This window comes from Peromyscus eremicus, unplaced genomic scaffold (genome assembly GCF_949786415.1).
Source record: "Peromyscus eremicus unplaced genomic scaffold, PerEre_H2_v1 PerEre#2#unplaced_60, whole genome shotgun sequence".
Taxonomy (NCBI): domain Eukaryota; kingdom Metazoa; phylum Chordata; class Mammalia; order Rodentia; family Cricetidae; genus Peromyscus; species Peromyscus eremicus.
In genome coordinates this window covers 798,022-807,985 of record NW_026734303.1, presented here as the reverse complement: position 1 = coordinate 807,985, position 9,964 = coordinate 798,022, and positions in this window count along the sequence as shown.

The window sequence follows — 9,964 nt, the reverse complement described above, 5'->3', positions numbered from 1 at the left end:
TTATTCAATATATGTGCATATCTTTTCTTATCCTGTGTTTTTGTGAGTACATGGAACCCAGAGTATTCCTCTGTTCCAAGATCCTCAGGCTGCTAAACTGCTGTCCAATATTTTGATGCTCCCTAGACAAGGTTGATCCACAGGCTTAACTCCTTGGTCCACCTTTGGGGCACCTGGTTGTCTCAGCTCTTTAACATCTGGCAGGACCTCTCAGAATCCAAAGCTGGTGACTAGTAGGGCAGGAAGAAACTCTCAGGAGCACAGGTTCTCAGGGTATGGTGAGTGTGTAGCAGCAGCCTCTGGAATGGGTGTGTGAAGTAATGGATGTAGCCAGCAGGGACTTGGCCCAGAGCCTGGTGTACTTCAGTTGGGAGCTCCCTGTAGTGGTGCTTCTGGGGATGGACAGGACAAGGACACTGACTCAGTTATGGCAGGCCATCCCTGATCCATGTCCCACCCAGGTTCTCAAACACAATTTATTCATGGCATGGAGCAGGTCTTGCACTGATATCCCCTTTTAGGACTGGAACCTTTTCAGAGATGTGGGCAGAAAAATGGGCTGTGGGGATAACCCACTGGGTTCCTTCCTCTCAGGAAGAGGCCCCTCCAAGCCTACTCATCTTTTCCCAGGGGATAATCACCTCCCTCTTCCCCATGGCACTCTCCATCAGGGGCTGATCTGCAGCTGAGAGGACATTAGACAATGTCTGGAGGCATTTTGGCTGGCCTGCCTTGGGAAGAAAGTACCTCTGTCAAACTTTGAGGCCAGGGATGCTGCTAAGTATGCCACAGTGTAACATGGCACAGGATACAGGGCACCAACCATCCTTTCCCTGACAGTTTTCTCTTCTGAATCAGTACTGCCCAGGTTGAGAAACTACGACTTAGAAAAGGATTTTATTGACATGGGGTCTTACTCCCTAGTGTAGGTCGGCCTTGAATTCTCCACTTCCCACTTCCTGAGGGTCAGGGTTACAAGCATCATGTCGGGTTTAGAAAATGACTTTTTAACCTTCACTATGCTTCACATGATTGTGACTGAATAGGTAGCCTGTAATTGTGGCACTCAGGAAGGTGAGGCAGGAGGATCCTGAGTTCAAGCTACACAGAAAAAAAGGTGCTGGTTCTCATCTGTTCTGACCTAATGAGCTAGGTAGGACACAGTGTCAGTGTTTATCTAAGGTTAAGAATGTGGGGAAGTGAAGTAACGTCACGGCAGTACAAAGGACAAAGCAGAACTTTCTGATCCTCCTGCCTCTGCTCCTCATGCTCTAAAGTACAGACATGCACCACCATGGGAGGTTCAGTGCAGTGCTGGGAATAAACCAAGGGCATCATTTATACTAGGCAAGAACCCTACCAACAGGATTACTTTCCCAGTCAGGTTGTGGCACACCCCTTTAATACCAGTACTTAGGAAGCAGAGGCAGGTGTATTTCTGTGGGTTTGAGGCCAGCCTGGTCTATAGAGTGAGTTCCATGACAGCCAAGACTACAGAGAAACCCTTTCTCAAAAAAACAAAAGTCTCAGGAAATGATTATGAAATACAAAGAAAACTTCTTCAGAACTAAGCTTCTACACTGAAGTCACTCAACTCCAGCAAGTTTATGTATAATTTCACTAGATTTTTATAAAACATGAGAGAAAATTGTCAGATAGTCATACATACAAGCACTTATGGATTGGAAATACTCAGTTTGAGACCCACAGGCTTCAAATCCCTGAAAGTCACCCAATCATCAAACACTCTAAAATTGTTCTGTAGGCTGTGCTAGCAATCTAAATACAGGTTAATGCATGTTTTGGAGGGAGGCTATTGCCAGGTGGTAGTGACACATGTCCTTAATCCTGGCACTTGGAAGATGGGGATGGTTACACCAGCTTTGTGTTAAGGGTACAATCATGGAAACCATGTGCTTAGCTTTAGAAAATTGCCCCAGGATTCCCTAGCAGATTGAGAATGCAGCCAACAGGGTGTTGGCAGCCTCCAGCCTCAGGTTTCCTGGCCACAGGAAGTCACAAGGTTGGAGGCTGACTTAGCCATCTCCTCCGGGAAACAGGAACCCCTCTGATCTGCCCTTGATGGGATACTGTTGCTGTGTTAGGCACCAGGGTGGGATGGAGCTGCCATCAGCTGGCAGGTGCCAAGGATTCTGCACATCTTGTGGCAGACACGTGTCCATACACAGTCTATGCAGAGTGGGCAGAATGCAGTGGTGACACCCTGACCCTTGCTCCCTCATGCACCCCTGGCTTCAGGAGCATTCTCAGACCCACCTGGGCATCCAGGATGGCATTCTGCTCCTGGTCTTTCTGCTAGAGCAGCAGCTGGTGCTGCATCTCCAGCACCTGTCCTGTAGCCTCTCCTCACAGCACATGGCTGCCAAGTCCTTCTCATCCTTCTCCAGCAGAATCATGTTCTTTTCCATCTGTGGGTGCAAGGCCAACTCAGGTGGGGTAGGGAAGATGGCAGAAGACACACTGGTGCTCATGAGGTCCAGCTAAGCTACCTACACAGACAGCAGGGTCAGCAGCATCTGTGACTCCATCATGTCCATGGTCTGCTGCAGATCCTGCAGGGCCCAGCTGTTCAGTTCTCAGTAAGCCAAGTTCACCTGGCTCTTCCGGGTATGGTAGAACCCCCAACCTCTGTGTACTTTATAGGTTCAAATGGAAATAGTGTCAGAGGGGTTGGGGGTGCAGCCAGGTCTATACTTGCCTGAAATTGTATGGGTATCCCCTACCCCACTCAGTATATGAACACACTCACCTGAGCAGGTCTCATGGGGAGCACAGTCCTGGCCTCTGACTTGAAGCCTTAGGCGCTGGGAGTCAGAACTACCCACTGCCCAATATCTCTGTACTTACCTGTCTCTTCTTGTGAAGGGGTCTCTTTCTCTGAGAGGTGGTAAAGGACTTGGAGCTGGCTTTCTTTGACATTGTCCTGTCTAGCTGGGGAGCCTCCCTGAATATGCTTTTGTCTAAAATAGACCATTTCATTTATTTAAAAAAGTCTCTCACTTAGATTTTGGAGATGTAGTCCATGTTGGCCTAAGACTTAATAATCCTCTTGCCCCAGCTTGGGGCTTCAGGCTTGTGCTACCATAAGTGACCAAGAACATAACAGGTGCCTCTTGACTCACGACTCAGACTGTCACAAGCGGAAGATGTCACCCTCAACCCCAGCACCCAGGCCCTCATGCCCTTTATGACAGAAGCACTGCCTGGGACCTGTACCTGCTGCTGTCACTCTGCCTGGGACCTGCACCTGCTGATGCCACCTCATCTGAGACCCACACCTGCTGCTGTCATCCCACCTGGGACCCACACCTGTTACCACCACCCAGCCTGTGACCTGTACTTGGTACAGTCACCTAGCCTGGGACCTGCCACCCCACCAGGCAGGAGGGAACTGACCCACACTGCCAGTTGAGGACACACTGGGACCCACAGTCCTAGGCCTGGTGTGCATGAAAGGCACAGATTCTTCTCACAGCAGGGAGTCAAACTGGCAACAAGGGCTTTCTAAGGCTGTGGACCATCCTTACAAGCTCAGCTGCTGAGGGACTAAAAGAAACCACTTACCATTGATGGCTGAAAGGTCTAGGTCAGGTGGAGCTGTGCCGTGCCCATCCAGCATGGTGGACTGCAGGTTTCCTCTTCCTATCATCACTCGGCTCTCTTCTGCCCAAAGAATGCCACTGTCAGTGCCATTGGGCCTGCACCTCTTGGTACAGTACTGCTTGGGGCCCCCGTGTGTGGGTGCTGGACTCTTGTGCCTGTGAGCCTCGTGGCTGAGGTGAGGGGCAGCTCCTCAATTCTCTTGTCCTTGTGCACAGACTTACAGAAGCATGAGCTCAATAAGCCTCTTTAAGTGTCTTGTTTTTAGGAAGTTATTTACTGTGGTGAGTGAGACTGTTGTGGGCTGAGGTCCTTCTAGGCTGGTCCTAGGGACTGAACTCAGGGCACCAGGCATGCAGCCAGTGCCTTTACTGGCTGAGCCATCTCACGGGGTGGGAGTTGGGTGGGTGGAGGAAACCTTTTTATTTCTTTAAGATCTATTTTTTTTTGCCAGGTGGTGGCACACACCTTTAATCCTAGCTCTTGGGAGCCAGAGGCAGGCAGATCTCTATGAGTTCAAGGCCATTCTGGTCTATGGAGCTAGTTTCAGAACAGCCAGGTGTTGTGAAAAACAAGCAAGCAAGCAAACAAACAGAGACTTACCCTTCCGTTTTTTCTAAGATTTTATTTATTAGATATACAGAGTTCTGCCTGCATGTGTCACTACAGGCCAAAAAGGGCACCAGATCTCATTATAGATGGTTGTGAGCTGCCATGTGGGTTCTACAAGTTGAACTCAGGTCCTCTGGAAGAGCAGCCAGTGCTCTTAATCTCTGAGCCATCTCTCCAGCCTTCTAAGATCTGCTGAGCCTTCTCTCTAGCCTCAACAAATTCTTTCTCAGAAGAGCAAATTACTGCCAAGCATAATTTAGTGGCCCACACCTTTACTTTTAGAGGACTCAGGAGGCAAAGGCAGTTGGATCTCCATGGGTTACAGGACAGCCAGGGCCACACAGTGAGACCTTGTCTCAAAAACAAACAACAAACCCTGTCAACTCCCCAGGCACAGGCATTCTAAACAGACTAAAGGGACCATGGCTGCCATTAGGCTAAGTGTTTCTTCTTTGTGGTGCTGAAGATGGAGCCCTTCTGGGCAAGTCTTGGGATGATCATAACCCGTAAACCACAATAAGTAATTCCTAGAGATAAACATAAATCTGTTCAAAGTGGTGACCTATAAAGAGGTAGGGAGGGGCTCTATTTTACTGCTTTTACAACCATGCTATGCAAGGAAACAGTTAAGAAACTTCACAGTACCACAGGAGCTACTGACTTCTGGAGCTATGAAGTTAGTAGTTCCTGTGCTCAAAACCCAACCCAGCACTCAGGAATTCAGAGCTGCCCTCAGACGCAAGGCAACTTCTGGGCCAGTCTGGGCTACATGAGACCCTGTATCAAAAAACAAAACAAAACAAAACAAAAACAACAAAAACCCAAAAACAAACAAACAAACAAACCCCCAAAACTCCCAAACAAAAAACAAAAACAAAACAAATAAACAAATCAAAAAACCAAAAAAAAAAAAAACAAAAAACACTGGGATTGGTTGGCTGGCTCAGCCCATAAGGGCCCTTCCTTGCCTGGTAAGCCTGATGATGGACTCAATCTGGGGAATGCAAAGGAAGCTAGAAGGAGAGAACCCACAGAGCTGTCCTCTGATGCCACATGTGCCAAGGTGCCAGTGATGACAAAATAAAATAAAATAAAAGCAGTTCCTCAGCTTTGGTACTGCTGACCTCTGGGCTAGTCAGAGCCTGTCCAGGGTTGCTGTGTGCACCAAGGACTCAACCAGCAGCTGCTGAGCAAATCTTGGGATGATCATAACCCATAAACCACCAATGATGAAAATCCAAATAAAATGTCTGCACACATCCCTAACCAGTCATCGTCACTGTTAGATGAGCACTCTGTTTAATCCAGGCAGGTCCTGGCCCCTGACTGGCCCAGCTTCAATCACAGCCCTCACTCAGTGACATGAGAAAATCCTAGCCAGACTCGTGCGCTGCTCTCATCCCCACCTGGAGAATTTTTTGTTGCTTTTTTTTTTTGAGGTAGGGTCTCATGTAGTCCAGACTGGATTAAATCTCCCCAGTGTGGCCAAAGATGACTTTGAGCTCCTGATCTTTCTATCTCCAACTCCTAAGTGCCCAGATGTCAGGTACCCAGTGGGCTCTAATTTCTGCAGAGCCCCTAAACCAACAGAATGCAGTAGCCAATCCTCACCTGGTCCCTGGTTCTGCAAGTAGTTCCTTGGACATATGGCTGTGCCCTCAGACACACTGCCCCATGCTCCCATCACAAACACTTGAATCATATCCTTTCTGACAGAGACCCCTGGATGGTCAGTTTTCATTGTCCACCTGACACAATCTAGGATCACCTGGGAAGTGAGGGGTTGTCTGGATCAGGCTGGACTGTGGGCATGTCTGTGAGAGGTTGTCTTGATTGCTCTGAGGGAAGCCTGGCAGCTCCTTCTCTGATGCCAGAATGCCAACCCCCAAGCCCCAGCCAGGCCCTGCCTTTGGTCCTTGGCAATATGCTGGTCCTTCCTTCAGGTGGCTTTCCAGCAGCCAGTACAGAAACCTGTTATGGGAACAGTCAGAGATCAAGCCAGTTGACCTTTGATGTATTTGCTTAGAGGTCAGAGAGAGATGCAGGAGTCTTGAAACTGTGTATACAGGACAAGAAGGATTTGTTTAATAGGGGACAGTCACATTCATCAGACATGGGAAATTAATGGCACATCTGCTGGACTACCTTCAACACCCAGCCATCTCGATGGGCCTGTGCTCCTGTGTGCTGTGGAGGTGCTGGCAACTGACTTCCTATGGCATTCTCAAGATATACTTGTTTTCTGTACATATTGCTTTGGACTTAAGAGGACACCAAATTTCTACACTGGCATAAGTCTTCAAAGCTTACAAACAGCAACAGCACAACAAGCAACAGTGGATGCCAGGCTGCCAGTTACCCCAGGTAAAGCAAGAAGGAGCACGGTGGGGGTAGTGTTGTGGTTCATGCCCTTCTCATTCACCACTGAATGAGACCCTCCCTAGGAAATAAACAGACAGCAGGGTGTGTAGATGTAACAGTCTTATTATTAAATAAGAAACACAGAGCCAAATGCAGAGTTAAAAGCCTAAGAGGTCAGAGCAGTAGCCAAGAACTGAGACTAAAACCGTCTTCTTACCCCTCACTGCCGCTGCCATCCTTCCCCTGAGAAAGAGACCTACTTCCTGTGTGTCTGTCTTTTTATTGACTTTCTGTTCTGCCTTTTAATTGGTTGTAAACCCAACCACATGACCTTCTCGTTACTACCTGTCTATACAGAACTCCAGGTCTTCTATGGTTGGTATGGAGATTAAAGGCGTGTGTCTCCATGCTGGTGGTGTCCTTGAACACACAGAGATCTGCCTGTCATGTGATCGGGATTAAGGGCGTGTGCTACCACTGCCAGACTTTTGCTATGGCTTGCTATTAGCTCTGACCCCCAGGCAACTTTATTTATTAACATACAAATAAAATCACATTTCAGCACAAATAAAATATCACCATAAGGGTGGAAGAGGAAAACTAAAACCTACTCCTTGCAGAAACCACCCAAGCAACCATAGAGCTCCCTGAGGTCTGGGACTAAAGTCATGCCACCATGTTGGATTGTGTATTTCTTTAAAAAAAAAAGAAGGAAAAAGAAGATTTATTTTATGTGTACAAAGTGTTGCCTGCATGTGTGTCTACACACCATCACACTAACATTAGTTAGATCAGGGTTATATCAAATGCAGAAGACAAAAATAATTAAATCTCAATTATAATAGAGCTAATGGGGGGCTGAAGAGATGGCTCAGTGGCTAAAAGCACTGGCTGCTCTTGCAGAAGACCCAGGTTCAGTTCCTGATGGCTCATGGCAGCCTGTAACTCCAGTTCCAGGGGCATTGTTCTGGACTTCATAGGCACCAAGCATGCACATGGCCCACAGACACACATTAGGTAAAACACTTGGACATATAAATTAAGTAAATAAAAATATGAGGCTAACAGATCTATAATTCAGGAATTTCTGTCTCAGTGGCTTTGGTTATCACTTCTCTCTCAAGACCTGCCTTCCTGACAATTCAGCCCTAATGGCTTCTACCATATCACTTAGCTCCATAGGGCATGAACTGGTAGACACAGTAGGCCAAGGTTCCCAAAGCAATCTGCACCTCACGATTACACCCTCAGCATGGTTGTCCCTAAGTGTACAGAGTTGGAAGGGTACAGGTCCAAAGCCATAGTCAAATCTATTACTGTCCTCAGTATACAACATAAGGGATTTTTGTTTTTGTTTTTCTGAGACAGGGTTTCTCTGTGTAACAGCCTGGCTGTCCTGGAACTCAATCTGTAGTCCAGGCTGGCTTTGAACTCAGAGATCTGCCTGCCTCTGCCTCCTGAGTGCTTGGGGCTGTAACTCCATAATAAGTGTCTGCCCAATGCTGAGTTCCTGCATTCCATTCCCAGTGCTGAAAAGAAAACAAAACCAAAACCCCAAAACTCTAGTGCTATGTACACAGGAGTGTGCCACCATGCCAGCCTTGTGTCTTCTAAGAGTGGCAGACATTGCATTTAGGGCTTGTTCTAATTTCCTACGATATGTGCTCTACTCTCAGTTTCTGTCAAGATCCTCATCCCAAGTAACCAAGGCTCTCAGTGGGTGTGGATACCAGCAAGCAGCCCAGACAACTTCTTGCCTGGCCAATGGTGCCCTTTATGCGGGCTCACATTGAGAGTTATGGCTAGAAGTTTCAGACTCCTGCTTTGCTCCTAGCTACATTCCTGGAACTCAATCTGTAGTCCAGGCTGGCTTTGAACTCAGAGATCTGCCTGCCTCTGCCTCCTGAGTGCTTGGGGCTGTAACTCCGTAATAAGTGTCTGCCCAATGCTGAGTTCCTGCGTTCCATTCCCAGTGCTGAAAAGAAAACAAAACCAAAACCCCAAAACTCTAGTGCTATGTACACAGGAGTGTGCCACCATGCCAGCCTTGTGTCTTCTAAGAGTGGCAGACATTGCATTTAGGGCTTGTTCTAATTTCCTACGATATGTGCTCTACTCTCAGTTTCTGTCAAGATCCTCATCCCAAGTAACCAAGGCTCTCAGTGGGTGTGGATACCACCAAGCAGCCCAGACAACTTCTTGCCTGGCCAATGGTGCCCTTTATGCGGGCTCACATTGAGAGTTATGGCTAGAAGTTTCAGACTCCTGCTTTGCTCCTAGCTACATTCCTGGAACTCAATCTGTAGTCCAGGCTGGCTTTGAACTCAGAGATCTGCCTGCCTCTGCCTCCTGAGTGCTTGGGGCTGTAACTCCGTAATAAGTGTCTGCCCAATGCTAAGTACCTGCGTTCCATTCCCAGTGCTGAAAAGAAAACAAAACCAAAACCCCAAAACTCTAGTGCAATGTATGTAGCCTGGAATGTAGCCCTTCAGCAGTGTCTGGGCTTCTAGACACCCACAGTTCTCCTGGTGTTCCATGTTAGACTTTGGCTGGAGTCCAGTCAACCCATGATGCATTCCTGGGGCCACCTACACTGTTGTTATTTTCTTTATTATTTTCAGTGCTGGGAATGGAAGCCAGGGCCTTCTGCAAGTAGCCAAGTGCAGTAGCACTAAGCCAGGCCTGTAGATCCCTTCTGGGAGATTCTAGGCAAGGGCTCCACTGGTGAACCATACTGGCACCCAGCCACTCACTGTGAGGTTTTAGGCAGGGACTCCACCCATAAGCCACACTGCCTCCACTTGGGAGAGGGAGTTCTGTGGTTGATATATTTGTACCTTAATAAACTTATCTGGGGTCAGAGAATAGAACAGCCAACACATTAGACATAGAGGCCAGAAAATGATGGCACACACACCTTTAATCCTATCACTTGGGAGGCAGAGATCCATGTGGATCTCTGTGAGTTCAAGGCCACACTGGAAACAGCCAGGCATGGTGACACACACCTTTAATCCCAGCACTTGAGATATCATGTCTTGCTTGGGAAAGACACACGCCTTTAATCCCAGGAAGTGATGGCAGGAAACAGAAAGGTATATAAGGTGTGAGGACCAGGAACTAGTGCCTTTTCAGCTTTTAGGCCTTTAGCAGCAGTTCGGCTGAGATCCATTCCGGCGAGGACTCACAAGCTTCAGTCTGCAGATTCGTGGAAACAGGATCTGATCAGGAGTTGTCGAGGAAACAATTACTCTTTGTAAGAAATCACAGTAGAAAGAAAATTTACAATATCTACGTTTATTTCCTAGTGTGTTATTAAATGGAACTTTATGTGTCATCATAACACAGTAGAAGCAGCGACGGGTCAGAT